Raw genomic sequence first — 25,996 nt, forward strand, 5'->3', positions numbered from 1 at the left:
CCACCAACAGTTTCAGCAGTGTGTACTATCTACAAGATGCACTGCAACAACACAGCAAAGTTCCTAAGGCAGCACCCTCCACACCCACAATGCCTACCATCCAGAAGGACGAGAATAGCAGATACCTGGGAACACCGCTACTTGGAAAACCCCCTCCGAGTCACTCACCATCCTGACTTGGAAACGTATCTCTGTTCCTTCACTGTTGCTGTGTCTAAATCATGGAATTCCCTTCTTAGCAGCACTGTGGGTGTACCTACCTCTCAGTGAATGTAGCATTTCAACAAGGCAGCTCTTCACCACCTTCTCAAGGCAACTAGGGAAGGGCAATAAATGCTGGCTTAATTAGTGGTCCACATCCTGTAAATGAATAAATAAAAAAAAAGCTCTGAACTTGTTGAAGTGCTGGAATTGTTTCAATTTCACTCCCGGCTGTTCCTGGCATTTCCAAGTCTGAATGCTCGAAACTGCAGCGAGCAAAACAGGTCTGAATTGTCTTACTGCTTATTTTTCCCCATCTATCAGTGACAAAAATCTCTGCTTTTTGAACACAAGCACATGCTACTGACGCCATTTTTTGAAACTTTGCTCTAAGCACACTGTAGTATCTAACAGCTACAGAAGTGAACGCAACTGGCACTAGTTAGAAACTGTTCAGCAACAGTCTCCTGCTGCAATGAAGCAGCAGTGTCCCAAATAAATAAAGGGAATCCCAGCTCTTTTCTCACTTTGCTTTTGTTCTTTAAAAGTCGTCCCAAATAAATGGTTGTCCTGATTAACCAGTGGACCAATTAACTGGAAGAAATTGCATTTAAATAGCTTTTCTTAAAATAAATTCCGACCATTTATGTACTTGCAGTTAGAGAGCTCCACTTACATACTGAATTTTTACAGTTGGCACCTTTCTCAATCAATCTTGATGATGCATTGTTATGGACCCTGATTTTCCCCACCATTGTTGTCATTCCAAGATGAATATTAATTGATTTAGGAAAGCACATATTGTAGGAATTCCTTGTAATAATGATCAGCATTTGAGGCATTTTCTTTCATAAACACTTACTTATTATGATGTTAAGCATACAGAATAGACACAGAGAGTCTAAAGCAATTTGTCTGATCTGCTTCTATTTGTGACCCTTATCATAAAGTTGGTTTATCTGATTCCTGAAATGATCACTGCTTATCCTGCTCAATAGATTGCTATAAACTCAATTCTAATTTGTTTTCGTTGTCACCACATTCTCTTCTCAACATGCCACCATTCCAGCTGAAGCATGCAGTAGAGCTTACAGGTGTATTTTCCAAACAAGCAAGATGTCCTCGTGTGCTGTCATCTGTGGGCACCTGCTTACATTCATTCGGCGTGGATCGAACAAGCACTTGGGTTTTGCAACCTGTCTTTTTTTCCAGTCAGATTAAGATCATAATAAAGGCCTGCGCTGAGGGCAATATTGCCAGGACAATCCAGAGCAAGCAGAGTCAATGGAAATTACTCGCTTGTAGTGGGGTTGGTATAGTGCATGGAGTTAAGATTTCTTTAATGTATGTAAGTTAGAAATTGCAGACAATGGAAGGTCAGAATCTCAGTTTGTCCCTACTAGAAACCAGTTCAAATGTATGCCACCTGGTCTTTTTTACTGCTTGCAAATCAATACAATTGGTGTGAATCTGAATGACAACTACCTTTTTAAAAATATGTACTAAACATGTTTGTGCAGTGAGAAAAAAATTGTTAGAGTTTAAGGATATGGGCAACAAACAATGCGATTGATTCCATAGTCTGTGTATACATGCCACACAATTTCTAAAAACCCCACAGGAACTGTTTAATATGCAAGTATGTGTCTCAGTTAGGTGAATGATAGTTGAGCAGGATGTAAAGGAGATGCTAGAACTATAGACAAATTCAGAATCCCCATTCCACTGCCTCATATGCATTAGTTTCAAACATTAATTCAACCAGACACAAGACATTTGCCAAAGTCCTTGCAATGAGACAAGCTGATATTTTATTTTTAATTTGGCTCACAGCAATTTATTATACATAACCTGTAGTCTCTTATATGGTCCAACAGAGAGGATAACTGTTTTTATTAAATAATATAAACATGAAAAAAAGAATGTATTTTCCTTGCTTTATTAGAATTATTTGAGCAAGCTCAGCTTTTCTCTTTGGAGTGAGAGTGGATGAGAGGTATCTTGATAGAAGTGTATAAGATGATCAGAGGCACAGATCGACTGGACAGCCAGAAGCTTCTTCCCAGGGTGGAAATGGCTAACATGAGGGGGCAAAAATTTAAGGTGATTGGAGGAAAGTATGGGGGGGGGGGTGGATGTCAGAGGTAAAGTTTTTTTTACACAGATTGTGAGTGCATGGAACTCAGGGCAGAGGCAGATACGTCAGGGACATTTAGGACACTCCTAGATTGGATGAAAGGAAAACTGAAAGGCTATGTGGGAGGGAAGGATTGAATTGATCTTAAGAATAGGTAGAAGTTTGGCACAACATTGTGGGCTGAAGGTCCAGTACTGTGCTGTAATTTTGTATATTCTATATTCTAAATACTACTTTGTCAAGTGTTGAGTTCCTTCTACAGACCCTCTCATTACCAATATGAATCTTAATAACCCTTGTGTGATTGCTATACCTTTAGACAGCTCACAGAGTTTATAAGCCAGACAACTACCCACCATGGATCAGAACCGAAGAAGCCTTTTGGATGAGTGGTGAAATATCTTCTCGACAACACAGCGGGTCCAGTTGCCTTCATTTACTACTGCTTGGTATACAGTGACCTGGATTACCGAGAACCTTCATCGACATATTCTACAGAAAGAAGTTTCTCTTTAAGAATTCAGTTTTATTCTTTTTAATAGATGCTTGTCTTTGAACATATAATGAAACAATATTTTTATTATAAATAATTCTATTTACATCAGAGGTGTACAATTATTAGATTATATCGGAGATGACCAGAACAACTTGAATTCCACTTATGCAAAGTCCTGAACTTTCTGCAAGGTCTTTGCTGCTGTCATTTCAATAGCAGAGCACCAACTTCCTGCAGCTTCTTGGCAAGTGCTAACACATCCTCCTCTCACTGAATTGCCGCCCTCCATCAAAATGAGTGTAGTCACTCAACTTACATCAGGTCTAAAATGAAAACAGGTAATGCTGGAAATACGCAGCAGTTCAGATGGCATCTGTGGCAAGAGAAACAGATAATGTTTCAGATTGTAGACTCCACCAGAACCCCAATTCCTCTTCAAAGATGCGAAGGAAAATAAGCACCAATGTGGATGAGAAAGGAAAAAGAGTACATCCCATTCGTGTTTTGGAGAGTTCCTTCAGGTTAGGCATCCTGGAAGGGGCAGTCAATTGAACAAGTTAAAAAAATGCTGCTGCAGTGCTCATTATTAAATTGCGTTTCATAGCCACTCCTGTAAGAATGAAACTGTAGAATCATTCTGACAAGAGGAAGGACAAGTGGTGTGTACTGGACTCTTATGGAAGCTGGTATGTATTACTTTTGTATCAGTCCTATTTTCATGCTCTGTCCCTACAGCACTGAAAATGAATTTCCTTTGATCCTTATCTATTCCTCTTTTGAAAACTCAGAATTGGTTCCTGACCATGATCAGGAGTGAATGTTTTACCCCAGTTGTATCCTAACCAGTGTTATATGAAGGTTCGACATAACCTTTCTGTTTTGTCCTCTCTGTTTCAAAATTCACAATTCCATACACTCTGCTAAATGTTTTCTGAGTACAACCTGCCACTTTCAATAATGGGCATATAGACCTAGAATTCTTTTGTTTCAATGCATTCATTTAACCTGAAACCATAAAAAGATAAAGGAGGAAAATTTGGCCATTTAGCCCAAGTCTGTTCCACCGTTCAATCAGTGCTGATTTTATTTTTTCAACCCTTCTTATACTTTCTTCCATTAATCCTTAAAACCCTTATTAATATCAATCTGTCTAAAAATGCACAATGACTTGGCCTTCTAATGCCCCTGGTGGCAACAAATTCTACAGATTAACCACACCCGGACTTGAGAAATTCCTCTTCATCTCAGGTTTAAGGTAATGCCTTCACATCCACTACTCTCCTACTATTGGAAACATCTTCTCCATGCCCACTCTGTCCAGTTCTTTCAGTTTCCGGTAGGTTTCAATGAGATCCCCATCAATCTTCTGAATTCCACTGAGCATAGACCCAGACAGATCAAATGTTAAGCCTGTAATTCCTGGGATTATTCTTGTGAAACTCCTTTGGACTCACTTAGATACAGGGCTCAAAATTGCTAACATTATTCCTAATACAAACTGACCAATGTCTAATGAAGTCTCAGCATTATAGTCCTGTTTTTGTAACGATTGCTAACATTGCATTTGCCTTCTTTACTACTGACTCAACCTGCAGGTTAACTTTAAGAGAATCCTGAATCAGGACTCCAAAGTCTCTTTGCACCTCTAATTTCCAAATTTCCTCCCCATTTAGGAAATAGTCCACATTTCTATTCTTCCTACCGAAGAGCATAACATCACACTTTTCTATGCCGTATTTCATCTGCCACTTCTTTCGCCCACTCTCCCACCTGTCCCAAATCCTTCTGTAGACTCCATACCTCATTTCACCCTTCCTCTTTGCTCAGCAAGGTTCCCTGCTTTAGTATATTGAAACAAAGCCACAAACTCAACTTTCTTTACATCTACTTCTCTGTTCCAAAGTTGTCTCATCTTAAACATTTTTTGAAAACTTAATTCACAGAAACTCTTCTAACCCACTGTAGCCTTTCATAATTTTTAAACATAAACACGCACACTGCATTCTCAATCCATGGATAGATCAGTCAATAATAAACAGAATAACCCCTTCAAAATAAATTACAAATGTTCTAATGATCTTGTGGTTGCATCCAGCAAACTACTGGCAGGCACAGGGTGGCAACATAAATATTTAGAGAATAAAATCTGCAATTTCATGTGCACATATTTCAGAGAGATAACTTATACAGATAAATGCTGCATAAACATTCAAATGGTTTTCAATGAGACTAAGACCCCATTTAAGATTTTGTATAGTCTCTTTAATTAAATCTTAAAAGTACCATACAAAGCTTGTGGAAAAAAATGTGCATTCTTATTCAGTAAATAGAGCTTTTCCATTTAAGTTGCATGTGATTTTCACAAAAGATTTATGCCAGTGTAAAGCAAAGCTTAGTATTTTAACATAAAACAAATGTGCTCTTACATTTTGCAGAAAACATATAATCTCATTATTAATGGTTTATTTAAAATGCTCAGCGAAAACCATTACTAAATGTAATATATGCACATCTTTATGGTAAATGTATCCTCATGCTTCTAAGTAATCCATTTACCTGCTTGCAATACAGAAAATAGTAAACCTTAAAGCAGAGTGAAAGAAAATTATCACTTTTTCAATGTTTTAAAGTAGCTCCTTTCACTTTATGGCTCTCATGTGTGGAGCATTTAAGTCACAGGGTGCAGTACAATTTCATTCATTAGGGTGGGGAAAGAATATAGTGCAAGTAGAGAATTGCTAACATGATATTGAAACAATACAAAAGTTAAAGCAGAAAATATCCCAGCTTGCTATAAACTGCAATATCAAATCTACAGAAGATTAGCCATAGGATTTGATGAGAGTACTTCAACCTAGTTAACCTATTACTTTGGATGAGATTATTATAAAACTTAAACATTTAAAAAGATGTTTATTTTCTCAATAATTAAGCATAGCCAAACCTAATAATTTCCTGGTAAATGTATTACTCGTAAATGTTGAAAACTCACTGATTTGTATAATTATTCAATACTTAGTTTTAAAAAGATACTAAAAATTAAATGTTCTGGAAAAAATTCTTAAATGAAGCCTAACTCGAATTCTGACACTCTTTCCTCATCTTTATTTTTCCCCGCAGCTTCTGGATTACCTTTCATCTGCTGACCTCAATGTTCAGTGAAGGCAGGCTACTGGCAGACGGGTAAAGCTTTCAGCAAGTAAGGGGAAAAATTGATTAAATTGGCAAAGGAATTTGTTTAAGAACATCAATAGACTTGGACGCAATGACAGGAAGACATGAAAAATTTGAGAAAATGTTCGGTAAAACAGCATGGAGATTAAGTCAGCAGTTAAGTGGTAGAGAACAAAGGTAATTGCAGGAAGATAATTTATTTTAATTTTTCATTATGAGCAATGTCACATGTGATTGGCTGTTACCATATGTAATATGCTCAAAGTTTATTAATTATCAAAAGTACATTTATTATCAAAATATGTATATATTATAAAAGCTTGAGATTTGTCTCCTTACAGGCAGCCCACAAAACAAAGAAACCTCAAAAGGACCCATTTAAAAACCCAATGTATAAAAACACCATGCAAACAATAAAAATAAGCAACTGGCTTCAGAACTGAAGTTTTATAACAAAGCCAGGCATACACTGCAGCTGAAACAGACCACAGCCTCAGTTCATTGCAAAGCCGAGTAAACACTGCGATTCTACAGATGTGAAGTCAGGCAACACTGCAGCTGGTGATTAAATGGCAAAATTGACTTGAGTTGGAAACTAGATAGCAACTTACTGATTACTAGATGGAAAGTACATTTGTTGATAGCAATTATTCTGCTGCCAAGTTTCACAGTTGGCTGATCAAGACATTAAAATACATCTTTTCCTTTGTTGCTCAGTTTGCCCAGACTGTACTTGGGTTCAGCAATAGGAATTGAGCACTCACTTCAGAGATATATCAGTTACTGGGGTTAAAAGCAATCTATATGCAAACTTGTTTTCAAAAAGCTTTGAGAATGATTTAGTTCAACAGCTAATCATCATGTTGAACAATGCAATTCCTGATACATGTAATAAATGTATTTACTGTGGGCACTTAAAAAGCCTCCAAATAATGGACAGACAGATCATATACATTAGGGGATCTGCCAAGATTATCATCAGACACTTGTGGTTTTGGGTGCCTATTTTACCAAATGTAAGTAAATGGAGCCTTCTTTCAAAAAGGTTGGAAACCGAAAGATTATGGGGACCCATTTAGACAGCCTTGACACCTGTAAACACCTAAATAAAGCCTAGCTAAGTCCAGCACCCATCAATGACTTGGAAATCTAAGCATTCAAGTACCAACGCTACTTCTTTCTAATTGCAAAACTCCCTTTCCGTCATGTTAACGATCCAGGTGAACATTTCTTGGCATAAGATTTGTACCCATTCCCCAATTTTTAAGACAGGAGGGCATGGGATGAAGTCAGTCCCCATGCAATGCTCTCTTTGGAGTACTATAATCCTGGAAGCACAATTCATATGCATTCCCAGAAGCTGATTTTTCTCACAGCACTACCTGCCAACTTAGGTATTAAGTATGTTGTGGAATAATAAAGTTATCTCCTATACCTACTGTATCACCAGTTACTCTTAACTTCAGCCCACATTACCCAAAAATTTCCAGGTCAACTCCTGATCTGTTATCATCTGAGACTCAACTGGATCCAGCACATCTCCATCCTCCCTACATTGATGCTGCTAGTTCCTAATACCCACCCTTAGCACGGATACCTACAGTTACTGTTCCTTTCCTCCTTTAATGAGCCCTTACCAGTTCTTCAGCCCACAGCACAATATGTATTTTTGCAGTTGTTTCTCCTGCTCCCACCATTGAAATGCCAGTTTAGATCACACAATGCTCCACATCCTCAGGAATATATTGGTGGTCCCAATTTTTTTTGCAAACAAGCTCAAAGCAAATGTTGATTTCTATTCATCTGCGCTTCCAAGATTTAAGATTCCAAAGCTGCATCTCAAATTTATTTCAGTTAATGTTCTTACAAATAATCTTAGAATGCAAATTAAGTATTATACTGTCAAGTGAATTTCACTCAGATTCTGAGTAGTTGATTTCCAACAATTGGGCATTTAGGTGACAATCCTCCTCCTCCTCACTAGAACTGGTGCTGAAAATATTTTCAGCAAAGGGCCCAATGTCCCAAATGACTTTTGGCACCATATTGTGGTGCCCATCTCCCCTAAGTGTTTATTAGCAACTCCAGGTAGCTCCACTTTAAAGTAATCAATAAGCATTTTAACATATCAGGGCAAATGCTACCTATTATACTGATCGAGTTAAATTTTAATTCATTCCTTCACTGTGGATGTACTTGGAATGACTTTTATAAACTACCTAAAACAGTACTGCAACAATAGGGTCAAAATGTCAACGGTTGAAGAAACATATCAAGTAGTGTCATAAAATAAATTAGCTTCACTTTGTTATAAATTTTATCATATGAAAATAAAGCAGTGTACATGTGTTCTGCAGATACAGAATCACATTAAATGTTGTTTAAAAGGCTGTTTTCTAAATTCACACTTTGAATTTTCTTGTAAAAATTTCAGTGTAAAAGCTAACATTTCAGTATTAACTTCCCAATTTATCCAACAGAGATTAAAGAACCATAAGTATAAATAATAAAAACAGTGGCACAGAACACTTGAAATAACCCAAAATGACTTTTGGCACCATATCGTGGTGCCCATCTCCCCAAAGTGTTTATTAGAAACTCCAGGTAGCTCCACTTTAAAGTAATCAATAAGCATTTTAACATATCAAGGCAAATGCTACCAAAGATACTGATCGAGTCAAATTTTAATTAAAATAAATTAAATGGTTGGTCACCAGTGAAGTGCCTCAGGGATCTGTTCTGGGACCCTTACTCTTCGTGATTTTTATAAATGACCTGGATGAGGAAATGGAGGGATAGGTTAGTAAGTTTGTTGATGACACAAAGGTTGGATAGTGCTGTGGATAGCGTGGAAGGCTGTCAGAAGTTACAGAGGGACATCGATCGGATGCAAAACTGGGCTGAGAAGTGGTAGATGGAGTTCAACCCAGATAAGTGTGAAGTGATTCATTTTGGTAGGTCAAGTATGATGGCAGAATATAGCATTAATGGTAAGACTCTTGGCAGTGTGGAGAATCAGAGGGATCTTGGGGTCCGAGTCCACAGGACACTCAAAACAGCTGCGCAGGTTGACTCTGTGGTTAAGAAGGCGTACAGTGTATTGGCTTCATCAATCGTGAAATTGAATTTAATAGCCGGGAGATAATGTTGCGGTTATATAGGACCCTGGTCAGACCCCACTTGGAGTACTCAGTTCTGGTCGCTTCACTCCAGGATGTGGAAGGGGGCAGAGAAAAATTACAAGGGTATTGCCTGGATTGGGGAGCATGCCTTATGAAAACAGGTTGAGTGAACTCAGCCTTTTCTCCTTGGAGAGGAGGAGGATGAGAGGTGACCTGATAGAGGTGTATAAGATGAAAAGAGGCATTGATAGTCAGAGGCTTTTTCCCAGGGCTGAAATGGTCACCACAAGACAACAAAGGTTTAAGATGCTGGGGAGTAGGTACAGTGGAGTATGTTTTTTACTCAGAGAGTGGTCAGTGCATGGAATGGGCTGCCGGCAACAGTTGTGAATGTGGATACGATAGGGTCTTTTAAGAGGCTTTTGGATAGGCTAATGGAGCTCAGTAAAATAGAGAACTATAGGTAAGCCTAGTATTTTCTAAGATAGGGACATGTTCGGCACAACTTTGTGGGCTGAAGGGCCTGTATTGTGCCAAAGGTTTTCTACGTTTCAATTATAAACACGAGGCAAATTACTTATCTTAATCTTGCATTCAGCAGTTGTGCTTTAAGCCTAAAGTGACAGCCCTGTAACATTAATGGTTTTGTACAAAAAGTTGTGTTAATGTATACATACTCAAATGTATTAAAGAAACACATACTTCAACCTTCAGATCCAGCTCAGCCCAGTATCCATTATGAAAGTAAATACAGTGAATTCCAGTTAATTGGGTGGGGCAGCCTCTTATTTGGGACAACTCAAAGAACAAAAACTAACCGAGAAAACAGCTGGGATTCCCTTCATGTCTTTAGGCTGCTTAACTGGATGAGGAGACTGTTGCTGAACAGTTTCTAACTAGCAACAGTTACCTGCACTTGTGTGACCTTTAGACACTACACCATACTTAGAGCAAAATGTTTTTAATTAGTCAGTTGTATGTGTTTGTGTTCAAAAAGCAATGATTTTTGTCACTGATAGTTGATGATAAATAAGCAGTAAGACAAGTCAGAATTGTTTTGCTCACTGTGGTATCAAACAATCAGGCTTGGAAATGCCCAAAACAGCCAGGAGTGAAAATTAAATCATTTCACTACTTCAGCAAGTTAGAAATTATGAAGAACTTGAAGGTATCAACAATCATCTTTAATGTAACAATGAAAATGAAGATTTGGAAGATGCAACTGACAAAAACATTGTATTAAGGCACTCCATTATCTGCACTAGGTGTCTGTGTAGATTTTGTTTATTTACAGTCAATCAAAAGAAAACAGAAGAGTACACTGAATTAATTCCTTCATTGATAAATATTAGGAACTAACACACAGTTTTATAGTACTGTAGTATTTCTAATTTGCTTTGTATTTTATTTTAATAGATAATTTGTTACTCAGTTAAAACAGTTTGTCTTTTCTATACTGTTTTAACCATTTCTATGAAACTTCGGCAGGCAGCTGCTTAATTGGGCCAAAATGTACTGGTCCCTGTGTTAACCGGAATCCACTGTACATGCATTATGCTGATGTAACTGCTTTTTAATGACCATAGTACTACAAATTATTAAACTGCTAATTTTTCAAAAGCGAGATTTGTTCAAACATCAAATGAATACTCCTTCAGAAAGTATGGGAATGGGACAATCCATTTGAAATTTTCAACATTCACATCGAGTTTGCAATTATAAACTCATCATTGTATTGAATAATTCTATTCTGCATGGCACGTGAGGTCTGAGACTACCTACGCTCACCACGCAGGACTATTTAAATGTTTGATGTGGCAAATATTTTACTTTAAAGGTCAAGACACCAATGATATAAATTGTCAGCCTTTACTGAGTTTTGTTTTAAGACAAAAATAGTTCTCCAAATTTCAAAAACAGACAGCACAGTATTTAAAATACTAAAGCATAACAATTGTAACAAATCATTTGAAATATTTTCCCACTGACTATACTTAAACAATACAAAAATAGAAATTCAGTGAAATTCTTTGCTATTAATCTTGAAAATCAACAATAAACCACTGACTATCCACATTCTTGGGCTTATGACTGATGTACAGATGTTGCGCTATTCTCTCTCTCCAATAGTGCAGGATCAATACAACTGCACGATATTCAAGCGCATGGCAGATTTCTTCTGCTATTAGTTTTCATCTTCCAGTCACTATGTGTCAGGCTTCAAATTACCTCATAAAGTTTATTTAGTATTCCATGAATACATAACCAGTTGGCACAACGGTTTTTCATCATGTGTTTGAGATGGGAGTTCAAAAATCGATTACACTGCCGCTACTTTTCACAAACGTTGCTCAATAGGTTGTAGAGTGTACCATTCATGCATTATGATTTATGACCAGACTGCAAACAGTCACTGATATCCATCAGAGGTTGTGCCGGCTGTGCTGTTTGCAGTTAAGTTTCTCAAAATACAGCCAAAGAACACTTCAGATAAAAACAGATGGCTATTTGACTTCTTCCAACTTGCTGATGGGTCCAGTGTTTTTTCTCTTAAAGCTTGTGCTTGTTGGTGCTCCTCTTAAGTTTTTGATGGTTGCGTGTCTTACCCAGTACATGTGAAACCACATCATGGGACATCTCTGCAAAAGAAAAACAAAACTGAAATAAAAACTTGAGTAAAAATTGTAACAATATTCACTTTTACCAGTTCTTTAATTCCATCTGTAAACAAAAACAACTGTGGTTCTTTCCTTTAATGGACAATATGAACATCTGATATACAGTCCATTCAGAAATTAAAAGTGCAACTAAATAGAATAAAAAAAGTTTGCCTCTCCCATTTCATTTTTTGCTCTGAAAAAATATATTTTCAATTTAGAGATAAATCAGCAAATGCAAAAAGACTATTCAGGGACTAAATTCATCAAAAATTTAACAGCTCATTATTACAAGTATCTATATTCTGGACTATTAGAGCCTTTTAGCTAGCTTTCTGCTGCGGTGTCACTAGTTATTAAAGTATATATTATAAAACCACTGGTCTACAGATTTCTGTAAATATTTTAGCTTTTAGGACTGTGTACTGAAATAATGCCCTAAGGTTACAAGGGAAAGTAATAGCCAGATTAATTCAGACAGCCCTGAGGACATAATTGCAATCTGAAGGTACAGTACCTTTGTAGATCATTTGATATTGTAGTTCAGAGGCCAGAAAATTACAGTTAATTATTTCACTGTTCACTAATGCTCCAGTCACTAGAACTTGAGTAGTTAGGCCACTTTTTCCACAAACAGTTCACTGTCACTTAATTTTTTTTTAAATCAGCCAAACAGCTGATAAAAGTTCAAAGAACTGTATTAAAGCCACATTACTGAATATGGATACTGAATGTTGGTATCTGGCAGGATTTGACTAAAATAAACAATCAGATAAGCCTGGATCCAATCCATTGCCCGATCACACTGATCACAGTACCTGGCCAAGCTTTACCTACTTCCGAAAGACTGAATGAGTCTGGCTGTGCATCTATCAGGCCTCTATTAAATAAAAGCGATCTACCAGCAGCCATAGAGTTACAGAACACTACAGCACAGAAACAGGTCCTTCGGCACATCTAGTCCATGCCAAACCATTAATCTGCTAAGTCCCATCAACCTGCACCCAGACCATACCCTTCTGTACCCCTTCCATCCAAGTACCTATCCAAATTAGTCTTAAATGTCGAAATCGACCCCGCATGCACAACTTGTGCCGGCAGCTCGTTCCACACTCTCACCATCCTCTGAGAGAAGCTCCCCCTAAATGTTTCACCTTTGACCCATGACCTCTAGTTCTAGTCTCACCCAACCTAAGTGGAAAAAGCCTGCTTGCATTTACCCTATCTAGACTCCTCATGTCATAGGTATCACTCCCCTGAACAACCCTTGATAGCTGCAGGTCTGTCGAAGGCAGTAGGAGCCTCTATAAATATTGTTATATGCCTATCTGATAGAGAACAACATTGTAAAAAAAAATTAAAATGGACCTGTTATTCTAAAAAGTGAAGTAATAAAAAAAAAGTGAAACTATTAGCCACTTGCTTTCACTGTCCTCTCCCACCCCACCCCAATCAAAGGATTGTTGACCTTATGAAGTTACCATTCCTATGTCAACTCTTCATGGTTTAAAAAGAACTGAAGGCTGAATGTGAAATGCATCCAGAACCTCTCTTAGTATCTCTCTAGTCTGTCACTGGACACAGTGGGTAGTCAGATCATTGAAAACATGTTTGTCAGAATAGTTTTGTAACAATCTTTAACATTTTTAGAAATGAAAATACGTATCACTGTACATACAAGGACAAAACTTTGGCAGCACACAGCTGATAGTTTGTGGATCTTTATGGCATACTTTAGCCCCATCTGTTCTGCATATAACTAGTGTATCAATGAGAAATGCTAACAAGTTGGCATAAGACAGCATTGCAAATAGAAATGCAGATTATTATTGTCCAATGCATGTACACGTGTCCCCCGTTTTTCGAACGTTCGCTTTACGACAACTCGCTGTTACGAAAAACCTACATTAGTACCCGTTTTCGCTAACCAAAGAGGATTTTCGCTTTTACGAAAAAAAAAGACGCACTCTTTATACGCGTGTTTACCCCGAGAAAGACTACAATGACCATGAAGTCTTGTGCGGGCAGTTGTTTGCGCATGCATGTACGTGCCGATTTTTTTTTTCTCAAAATCGATTTTGGCTCACTGTCTTCCCAATATTGATAAGTGAAACTACACTGTACATACAATATTTCTACTTTTTATAGGGTGTATATTTATTATATCATTCCTGCTTTTACTATATGTTAGTGTTATTTTAGGTTTTATGAGTTATTTGGTATGATTTGGAAGGTTTTTTTTGGGTCTGAGAACGCTCAAAAATTTTCCCATATAAATTTAATGGTAATTGCTTCTTTGCTTTACGACATTTCGGTTTACAAACGGTTTCATAGAAACGCTCTACCTTTGGATTGCGGGGGAAACCTGTAGATCAAAGTGAAACCTAAAGCAAAATTAAAAATTTCACCCAAAATTGTATATTTATAAATTATAGCCCGGAACAGTTTAAACTTTTCTAATATTTTCCGATGTTGATAGTGCTTTGGGGTGAAATGTTTCTTCCCAAATAAATGCTTTAAAAACATGCACTGGTTGATAATAAATCCAAGACCATTAATAAAGGTCATTAGGTTGAATCCATTGCTATTCTGCCACTAACAATGATTAAAAAGATGGATAACATATCATGAGAAATACGTCAATCATAGATATAATATCAGACAACAATAGAAAGGAAGGCTGCATAATTCTGATAAAGTTCAACTTTCAACATGATTGAATTTCATTCTTTGAAAATATATTTCTTATAAACATAATACAAATTTACAAAGAGTTTATCAAGAGCTTTACTTTAGCTTAATAATACTCTCATCACATTGTAGCCTCCTTACCACTGTCATGCCTGTATCTATTATTTTCTATTTTATTTCGCATTTCATTTTTAAATAAACAAGTTACCCTCTCTAAAGAAACATCTGTTTTCTTCTGAAAACTGAATTGATTTTTTAATCTGCCTGTCTGCCCGCCTGCCCAGCCCCATTTATCTGATCACAGTGCCACTCTAGACATTTTAGCCAACTTCATCTTCTTCCTCTCCTTATTAGCCATTGTCCCTGACAGTCTGTATCTTGGATATCTTCTCAATATCACAATGTGAGTGGAGAGCTGAGAAGCAGTGAAATACACAAACATGCTCCCGACAACAATAGGGCTTACCTGCCACACTATTAAAGGCCTATTTCCAACAATACAATCTCTAAGCAAAGAAACAAACTTAGAATGAAAAGGTAGAAATTCAGTTAGAGCTGCAACAAGCAAATGTACTGGATACAGGCAGGATTTATAACTCAATGGTTATCTTTCAGGGGATATTCCATTTGTCCAGAAGTTCTATAATGTATTTGTGCCTCTGGGAGCTTTATATTATTAGGAATGGTACTATTTTTCTGTAAATTATTTCTTTCCATTGTGTATTCGATGTTTCATCTACTTTATCTATACCCATGCATACAAGATCTCACAGTCTTGAACAGCTTTATAGAACCTGTGAAAGGTGTAGATAGGAATAAATGTGAGAAAACAACTTAACCAGAAAAGTAGTAGATTTAGAACTTAACCTTTAAACAGTATGCAAGCACACTGCAATCCAATATGTTACTGCCTTAAGGAATAAAATAAGAAAATCTGTTTTTTTAGGATTCAATTTGTTCTGCAATATTAACAGAGTGGAAAAGAGAGTTTGAATGAGGCTTTTAATAGACATTATTCAGATTGACCAATTATATAGGGCTTTAAAGACACTGATACAGAGAGAATGAGATAAATTTGCATCTAGTAAATTGGTTTCTGACAGGACTGCAACAACCTTTCAAGTTGGTGATGCATGGAAATTAGAAAAATTTAGCAGGCAACCAGCTTCGCCACAAAGTTTAACGTTTATTTTGCAAATCATTCTTACATTCCAACTTGTAATGTTTTGTAAAATTGCAAGTAGTTTGTAAATCTCTTGTTTCAAAACCTTTTGAGAAAAGGTGAACAGTGATGGAAATCAAATACTCAGAATCTGAATAAAATTCACTTGACAGTATAATTCTTAATATGCATTCCAAGATTATTTGTAAAAACATTAACTAAAATAAAAATGCAACTCATTGTATCAGTAATAAAAGCCTGTTTTACATCCCTAATAATACACACTAAGTCTAAAATCCTGTAACACATGTGTGCACACAGATGAGAGAAACTGTGGCCATGCGTTAAATGCCAATATTACACTCCCTTTGAATAGTGAGCATCCCAATCCATAGGTGTTCAGAAAGTGCAATGTGGTATAAGTTTAGCATAGCAAAGTTATATTTAGTTAAAAATAAATGGAAATTAGTTGTAAAGGGACACAGGTACTCATCCTCCCAAAAAAGGCAGACAGGAGCCTCGTGTGGTAGGAGAGTATCTGGTTTTATGATTCACATGAGAACCAACGAATCCCTCTGGTGCAAGTATTAATGAGGATTGGCTAAGAAACTTGAGAAGCCAAGGTCAAAAATAAAATGCAGATCCTTAAAGGTAATAATCTCAATATTCAGTACAGTGATGCAGGGTAGAACAGATCAGAAACTTGTAAGTTTGTGCCAGAGAGTAGTGTAGGACCTAAGAAACAGTTTAGATACTTGGGATACTGGCCCCATTACTAGGAGAGAGAGCTATTCCATAGAAATGAGTTCCGATTCAAAAGGGCTGGTAAAATCAAATTGGCAAAAATAGTTTGGAGGATAGGTGAACAAATAATTGGGGAGGTGATGGCATAGTAATGTTATTATTGGATTATAATCTGAAGTTTTAGGGACTTGGGCTTGACTAATTGTGATAAATTCAAATTTGAGTTCTTGAATTTATGTTTAATGGAACCCTTTGTCGACTGTAATAAAGACTCATCTAGTTCACTAGGAGAGGAAATAAGCCATCCATAAACAATGTCAAAACTAGTCCTGCCATCCTTGCAATTATGTCATCATTCATTGACCATCGCAGCCAAAATCCTGGAGCTCTCCCATAACACTGCGGGTACCATCATCTTCACATATGTAACTAGGATGGGCAATTAAATGCTGGTTCAACCTATCAAATCCATATCCTTGAATGAACATATAAAAGGAATGATCTTTTCTAATGAGACAAGATTAATTGGAAATCAGGGAAAAGTGATCACAATTTAATATAAATTTCAATGTAGTTCAGAGTCACGCAGCTCTCAGAAACTGATGCCTTCAAATTAAAGACAACTGTAGGCTTCCAGGTTTAAGGAAATAATTCAAAATTCTTAATAACAAAGTAAACTTTCGCTATTTAAGCAGACCAATAATGGCATTAAATTAAAAGGCTAAAAATTAGTAAGCACGAGGATTAGAAAAGTGAGGAAACAATGATAAATATAATAATTATGAGAATACATTAGCCAAAAATATAATTTAAAAATTGAAAGTACCATCTCCAGGGTGCTATGAGACTTAAGACCGCAAGGTCCCTGTAAACAATAATACCCTTAAGGGTCCCGTTATTTACTATATAATCTCCTGTTATATTTGATCTCCAGAGTGCAACATCTCAAACTTGTTTGGATTAAAGTCCATCTGCCATTTCTCCTCAAAACCTTCTACTCTTACTTATTGTACTGTATATACTGCTGTTTCCTTTGATGACTTTCTCATTATCCACAACTTCACCAGTTGTTGTGCTGCCTGTAAACCTACTAATTATAGTAGACTCCTACAAACCATGTACATTTTCCTTAATTTAAAACGGAGGTCCCACCACTCATCCCTGCAGAACACCAGTGATCACAGATCTCTAGTCAGAATAACACCATTCCACCACCGTTTTCTATGGCCAAGCCAGTTTAGAATCTTGTCTACTAAGTCAGTGTGGTTGCATGTGCCTTAATCTTCTGCATCAATTAAACATGGGATAGATTGTCGAGTACTTTCCTTGCGTCTACATAGATAATATCCACTGCCCTACCTCATCAATCATCCTTGTTACCTCCTTAAAAAACTCAATCAGGATTATTAGACATGACCTTCCCCCACACAAAGCCATGGGTACTCCCTCATAAGTCCAATGTCCATGCTTGCCCATAAGTGAATAAATCCTATCTCAAAGAATTTTCTCCAATAATTTCTCTACAACAAAACATATTTTCTAAATCCTTCAGCATTCTTTGAGCATGTAACAAGCAAAAGAGATAAGGAATAAATGGTGAAAGTAGCACATCTGGACTTCTATTTTGAAAACGGATTGAAGTACCTAAAAGAAAGGTGGACATCTGCATTAGGAAATAGCATGTGATATGGATTTATAGGAATCAATGTATAGTAGGCCCTGTACAATTTTCAGTTTAAATAAATGACTCTGATAAAGAAAAAATAAAAATGCAAGGTTGTGTATTGGTAGGAAGAATAAAAAAACAAATTAGTAAATAGAAGGGGCACGCGGCTCTAATATTGAGTCTGGGTGAGACACACAGCAAAAATAAAAGCTTAAAGTTCAAAGTCAATTTAGTTTCAAAGTACATATGTATCACTATATACAACCCTGAGATTCATCTTCCTACAGGCAGTCACGGTAAATACAAGAAACACATCATAATCAATGAAAGACCACACCCAACAGGACAAACAACCACCAATGTGCAAAAATAAACACCAAACTGTGCAAATACAAAAAGAAAGAGAAAATAAACAAATAATAATAAAATATAAATAAGCAATAAGTATCAAGATCAACAGTTCAGTGATGGGGGCACTGAAGTTGAGTGCAGTTATCATCTCTGGTTCAACAGCCAGTTAGTTGAGGGGTAATAATTGTTCATGAACCTGGTGTGGGTTTTGAGGTTCTTGTACCTTCTTCCTGATAGTAGCAGCAAGAAGATTGCACAGTCTAAATGGAGGGGGTACTTGATGTTGGATGTTGCTTTCCTGCGACAGTGCTCCATGTAGATGTGCCCAATAGTGGGGAGGGCTTTACCTGTGAAGTAACTGGGCCATATCTAGTTCTTTTTGTAGGCTTTTCCATGCTATGGCATTGGTGTTTTTATACCACCAGGCTGTGATACAACCAGTCAATATACTCTGCACCACACATCTATAGAAGTTTGTCAAAGTTTCAGATGACATGTGCAGCATTTGCAAACTTCCAAGAAAGTAGTGGCTCTGCCATGCTTTCTTCGTAATGGCACTTTTGAGCTGAACCCGGGACAGATCCTCTGAAATGATAACAAAAAGTTTAAAGTTGCTGACCCTCTCCACCTCTAATCCTCTGAAAAAGGCTGGCTCATGGACCTTTGGTTTCCTCCTCCTCATGTCAATAATCATCTCCTTGATCTTGCTGATATTGAGAGGTTGTTGTGGTTTGTAAGAAGAGGTGTGATGGCTTTGAAGCAAAAAGCAAACGTGGTTACAGCAGGCAATTAAGATGAAAAATATGTTGACCTTTACTGTAAAGGGGGTGGATTTCTAAAGTAAGGAAGTCTTATACTGTTGATTTTGCATAGGGTTTCAGTACGATCACATTTAGAATACCATGTGCAAACATTGTCCCTCTATCTGAGGAAGTATATCCTGGTTTTGGAATCAGTTTAGTACGGTTGAGACTGTTCCATGCAGAATGATTGAGGAAACCTGACAGATTGATTCATTCATTTAAATGAGAAGTGATCCAATTGAGCTATACGAGATTCTGAGAGGGGCCAACACGGGAGACCCAAGAAGCTGTTTCCTCTATCTTGCAGGTCCAAAATGAGAAGGGAAATAGCTTGTGAAAAGGGACAAGACATCTTGGACTGGGAGAGCGATTACATAAAGTGTTGTCAATTTTGAATTCCTTATCTTGGGTTCTTCAAACAGAAAGAAAGTGACTGTGGGACACAGGACCAATCACAAATGTACTACATGCTTGAAGAAATGAAGGGCCTAATTTCTGCCATTATTCATGTTGTTATTTTCTCAGCCGACAGACTTTATGCTTAAAACATGGAGAAACTCTGATAATTATGGTAAGTCAACAGCTCTGTTGTAATGTACTTTTCCTTGCTTTAGAGCCTTCCTTTCATGAATGACCAATTCAAAACGTATCAAAACGCCCTGATTTTTAAACTGAGTAACTCAACCATAAAGACAAAATGACAGTTCATTTACCTTTAGATAAAACAACCTTTGCAATTAATTGGAAAATGTAATTACCAAATTCTATTTTCTACAATTGATGGCGACAAGTAGTGCTAAGTGTGAATAAGGTATCTAGCTTGGTAGAATTAAGGGGTAATATTGATCCACACCAGCAAATAAGTTTTGTCAGCAATTTCTATTTGTTGCATTTTCAAATAATATTCGCGAAGGACATATTTATTTTCACTAACGCAAAGTAACAATGTTCCTTTGCATGTAGTACAATCAAAACAATTAGACTTTTACATATTGCGTGGGGTACTTCTGGATTCAACATTAACATAAAACATAAGTGTAAAAGTATATTATTATTTTTCTAAATGAATATTGTATTTCAGAATTATCACTAACTTCTGCAAGAACACAAAGTTATGAAAGCTCCTCTTACAAAATTGGAAACCTATCACAAATAAATAATCTATAAAATGCAAAAAAAAGTTACTTGCTAGATAATATCTACCTGCCTTCAAGAAAGTACAGGTAAGTAGTTAGAAAGTAATCAAATAACTTCCTTCTAGAAAACCCCGACTGTGGAACTTCAGAGTACTTTAAGGCACAGAACAGCATAGTGATTAAACATCAGAACTACTGGATCCTAGATTACTCATAAGCAATGCCACAGAGATCAGTGAATATTCACACTAGCAAAATTAAGGAAGAATTTAAACAAATGTGACTGGTGGAAGGACACAAAAAGATGCTGTCCAAAATACTGAAAGAGGTAAAATGGTTTATTATTGTCACATATATCAAGGTACAGTGAAAAAATTGTTTTATATTCTGTCTGTAGAGATCAATTCATCACAATGGGACATTGAGGTAGTATAAACTAAAACAGTAACAATGCAGAATAAAGTGTTGCAGTACAGAGAAAGTACAAAGCGCAGTGAAGGTAGACAGTAAAGTGCAAGGTCAATGGTATTAGAAGAAGATAAAGTGAATAGTATCATCAGCCAGAAAGTTGAGAAGCGGACTAAGGTGGCAGCAAATACAGCTTTATGACTATGTGCAATAATAGAGACCAGGACTAAGTACAAAGAGGAATGTGCACTTCATATTATTGGCCACAAAATATTCAGAAAAAGTAGAGAAGAAACCCTGGAGGAGGAAAATAATGAAGACACACTGAGAAGAACAGAAAGACAAGATCTACCTGAAGCTTCAAAAACAGAACCCAATTGGTTGAAATTATAACATACAGGAGCTAATAAACTGCTGGTATATTAATGGACAGCCTAGTAGGAAGGGGATAGAGATGGTTTACTTTAGTGGCACAGGGAAAAACTAAAAAAAAAATCAGGGTTATTCTTCTTTAGCAGTCAGAAGTTAAGGGATCCAAAAGATGGCTTCAAATACCAGAAGGGCTTTAAAAGAGCAAGAAAATAAAGAATGAAAAATATTTGGTGGCAGAAGACTGATAAGAACCAGATGTCACAAAGGTTTTGTTAAAACAGTGATATGTCAGGATCTAGAAATCACTACATGACAGGACAGGAAAGCAGATTAAATAACAACTTTTAAAACAATTTAGTTAAACTACAGAAGAGGAAGATGAATTTCCAGGGCTATAGAGAAAGACCATAGAGATATGGGAATAATTAGAGTTATTTCAAAGAGCCGATCAAATCATGATGGATGAAATGCCTACAATGAGATGTTCTGTTTTATGATTTCTTATTGTGTTTTCACAACAACAAAACTATCTTATTTTTGAAATTATGGGTTCTTTTAAAAAGTGCCTAATTAAGCCTACTGTTTTATCCCCATAGTTTAGTTACTAATGGAAATAGTATCGACAGATTCCAAATGTGTGACTCTTAGTTTACTATGTTATTGTATTAAGGGTACAAACATCAATTTCATAAGAAAACTTCGTATGAAGTTCAATTTAAAAAAAAACTGTGGGAATATAACTCCTTGACTGATTGCCCTTCATCATTTATTTAACAAGTGGTGGGATACAAGCTGCATGCATAAAAGATACAGAACAGAGGTAGGCAATTTGATTATTTGGCATAAATATAAAGTTGTAAACAGCATTCAGTATCTATACATCATGGTAGTATCCTATAATATAAGAACATTCTTCAGAAGTTGGTTGTAAGGTGCTTTGAAACATTCAGAGGTCTCGAATACCTTTATATAAATACAAGGACTCCCCACCCACCAACATCCTGCAGGTGATACTTTGGCAACATGCATTTTCTAGCTATATGTTTTATTTGTGTCTGGTACAAAGTAAATCTGCAATTTAAATTCATTGGATTTTCCAATCAGCCTAGCTCGCTCCACCATAAACAATAAAACAGTCTCTGCCATTCTTCTGCTGACTAGCCATGCAGCAAAGCAGCTCCCAGCAACACACATCAGTGGGCCTCTTGGAGACCAAAGCTATTCCTGTAGTGTATGTACGCTCACTGCCTACAAAATGATTAATAAATCTGTAGGAGAGACAGAAAGCAAATATATTTGGCTCTGTATTGTTAACTCATCCTATGTTTTATTGACAAAAAGTAAAGGCAACCATCAAGCTGAAATATGTTGACTATAATTTCAGATTTTTATAGGCATACTGTTTCTGTGCTTCAAACTCCATTAATAACGTGCAGTGGAAAAGCAAGATAAATCCATTTGAAAACTATGAACAGCACCATTAAATCCCACCTTTATTCTAATTTTTAAACAAAGCTGAAGGTAGTTGCATAACATTGCAATTTTCCTTGGTAGAATTATTCCATTAGTAAACTATTTTTGTTGCTGTATCCCTCGTTTTCTTACAACACGCATTTTGCAATCCTAAGTGTCAGAATCAAACAACATCAAAGATTCAGATATACAAAAGGTAAGTACATAATCAAAGCAATCTTGAAACTAGATTAACTTTAAGACCAAGTTAATCCTAGACTTTTAGTGAACAATAGTTGGACACAGATATTCATGGAAGGCTTAACACAAAATATCATACTGAGTTATCTGTTATCAGATCTTTACCTCCCATCAGTATTTGACATGTGCAATTTTCATATACATACAGGGATACACAGGCAAATAGGTTTTCTATTTATTTATTTATTGAGATACAGCATGGTATAGGCTCTTTGAGCCATGCCACCTAGCAATCCACTGATTTAACCCTAGCCTAATCACAGGACAATTTACAATGACTAATTAGCCTACCAACTCGCATGTCTTTGGACTGTGGGGAGAAAACTGGAGCACTCAGAAGAAACCCACGCAGTCACGGGGAGAACATACAAACTCTTTACAGGCAGAGGCGGGAGGGGACATGCATACAAAAGAGTATCGGCACATAAACATACCTCACTGTCCCAGTTACAAATACATGCTCAAGTTGTTATCACAAACCCCTAATGATAACAACAAGAAGAAAACTTGCCTACAAGGCAGAAAGGAGATGACAAGGCAGAAAGATTAGGGGATCAGAAGAAATAACTTAAAAGTATTTTGAAGTCAGGTGTTTTCAAAGTAAAAATAAAGTATTGAAATATACTGTAAATGGCCATGCATATAAAACAGTAGCTATGCAGACAGACATAAATCCTAATAGCTGGTGGCCAGACTGAAAGAGCTTTCACAAATGCAAATCTGATCCCTTCACACTTGTATCAACAGGTGTTGAATACAGGTTATATTGTTTCATGGCAAGTTGGAAAATTGCACTCAATGAATCCATTAATTAATTACCTAATACATGAAAGTGACTTTGATGTGCTGTTATATAAAAAACAAGCTCCAGTTGGGCAAGCAGGTATCTCTACCAATGTCTTACATTATGCATTTATTTTTTAAAACATTTCCAAGGCAAATTAAGGGTGGGACATAACAGCATTGCAGAATTTCCCATGATGCAAGACTGAAATGATTTTACATTTAAATAACGTGAGTGCAGAAAACAAAATTAATTCCAGCATTCAAAAATATACTCAGTAACTACCTTCTACAGAGTATGAAAATACAGAAGAAACATAGTAATGGAAATCTTTAAATTTGCTATGAGGAGGATTTTAAGTTCAGACAAGGAACAGCAAATACATCTTGGTTTCTTTCTAAAAGATTTAGAAGAGTAACAGAACTTTTTCCATTACTTTGTGGGACTGCAATATATATAAAAAAAGAACTACATCTTTTAGGACCACGCTTCACAAGAGATAAAACTGACTTCAGGGTAGGTGCAGTACAAGTTCATGAGCAGGCTGGAGGATGGGGAATAATATTGAATTAGTATGTGAAGTTTCATAAAGTTCTTGTATTCCTTCGTGTGCAGGATTAAGGAGTGATTCAATCAATGTATTTAAAATACTGTAAGATATTTTAGAATTTCTTTGCATAATTATCAGCAACTTTGGGATATTCACATAAATATAAACGCCCTTAAGATGTTGACAGGTGATTGAGTTATTTCTTCTGAAGATATTCCAATAGTGATTCATCAGATTCCAAATTTGTAAGTTGTGGCAATTCCTGCCTTTTAAGGCAGAGAAACTGCATTCACTTGGGCCTGTAGAAAGAACAACCTCCACTAATCTCAGAAGGGATTAACTTCAAGGCACAGAAAGTCATCATAGCAAGTTAGATTTTTTTTAAGTTGTCACTAATTTCTTCTTTTTAAGTAATTTAAGATTTATGAGAAGTTTAATTAGCTTTCGTAATTTTTTTGCTATTTGAATTTCAGGAATATTAATTTGGACAGTTCTGACTTCAGGCCAAGGCTGGGCACATGGCATGGATTTGTCAGCTGCCGAAGTTTCACACCCATCATGCACAATACCTGATTCTGCTGCAGACAATTCTTTTCCATGCACTTGTAGTAGGTTTGCTCCTGTCTGGGGGTGGGGAACAAAGTCGAAACATTTACTGGGGGTCCGTGGTGGTGGTGGTGGGGGGTGGCAGTGCTGCAGTTTGCCCACACCTATAGATCCTAGTCTGATAAGAGGATTCAAAATGGCAATGAAAAATATCAGAACAAGCCAATATATCCAAAAATTAGATTTGACACATTTAGTCATAAAATCAATTTGCAATCTTTTCCACAGGAACTAGCAGAAAGTAGAATTCTTTCCCTGCTAAACTATTGTGGATGATGGGTTAACTGACACTTTCAAGATCTGAAACAGCTTTTGACAGTCTGTGGAGCAGTGGCAGATACATGGGGTTGTGGCACAGATTAGCAGAGTAGTTCAATGCTTTGCTACTCCTACCTTCCAATAAATTATCAGTAAGTAAAATCTCAGTACTGCTTGGAGGCCATTGAAAACCACTACAATGCAAGCACCCATAGCAGTTAAGACTATTAATAATGCATAAAATATTACAGTAGCCTTAATATTGATAATTCAAAACACGTCACCATGGATTAACTGTTCTACTTTGAAAGAAGAGTTGTTTTTATAAGTTGAATCCAAATTTGAAAGACACTTACGTTGAACATGAAAACCAATGAAAGTTCTATGATTCCAATAATGCCATTCTATAAATGACTGTTTTTCTCAAAAAAATTAAACTCCATTGGAAGAAAAGAGTCTATACCATATGCTGCCTTTAATATCCACTTGCTCATAGTTCACCTCAAAGTGAGTGATTGATACAGAATGAGGATAAATAACTCTAAACGAAGACAATACCTTTCAGACAGACACACATAACTATTTTGCAGGCTTAATGGCTAAACTTATTTCAATAGACAGGAACAATGATGAGGAAGACAGGCAAGTTTCAGGTAAACTACAATTTTTAAAAATTCGTTTGATTTAAATATATTTAATAGATTTCAAGTATTTTATATTGTATGGAGTTTTAAAAATATAACTTAGATTTAAAATATTTAAACATTTCTTATTTTTATATTTTTGACTACATATGAATTAACAAACATTCAAAATCTATTATCAGTTTTTAATAGTAGTAATTAAAGGTCGAGGGGAGGTGGATGTGGCTCACTCATGTGTCAAAATATTTCTAGGCTTGGGGGACACTATTCAGCCAGGAAGCCCTGCACAGTGCAGACGTTACTGATTATGAGACAATTTCA

General features: G+C 36.5%; 1 protein-coding gene across 2 annotated transcripts in view; it reads right to left on the minus strand.

Moving 5' to 3' along the window:
* Window positions 1-5,086: 5,086 nt before the first annotated feature.
* rbm19 (RNA binding motif protein 19) overlaps window positions 5,087-25,996 on the minus strand; it is a 290,972-nt gene continuing 270,062 nt past the window's right edge. For both annotated transcript variants that reach the window (XM_059988287.1, XM_059988288.1), the window contains one exon: window positions 5,087-11,769. The gene's annotated coding sequence lies outside the window, so the exon portion shown is untranslated. The remainder of the gene's footprint in view (window positions 11,770-25,996) is intronic.

Source organism: Hypanus sabinus, chromosome 13 (genome assembly GCF_030144855.1).
Source record: "Hypanus sabinus isolate sHypSab1 chromosome 13, sHypSab1.hap1, whole genome shotgun sequence".
NCBI classification, from domain to species: domain Eukaryota; kingdom Metazoa; phylum Chordata; class Chondrichthyes; order Myliobatiformes; family Dasyatidae; genus Hypanus; species Hypanus sabinus.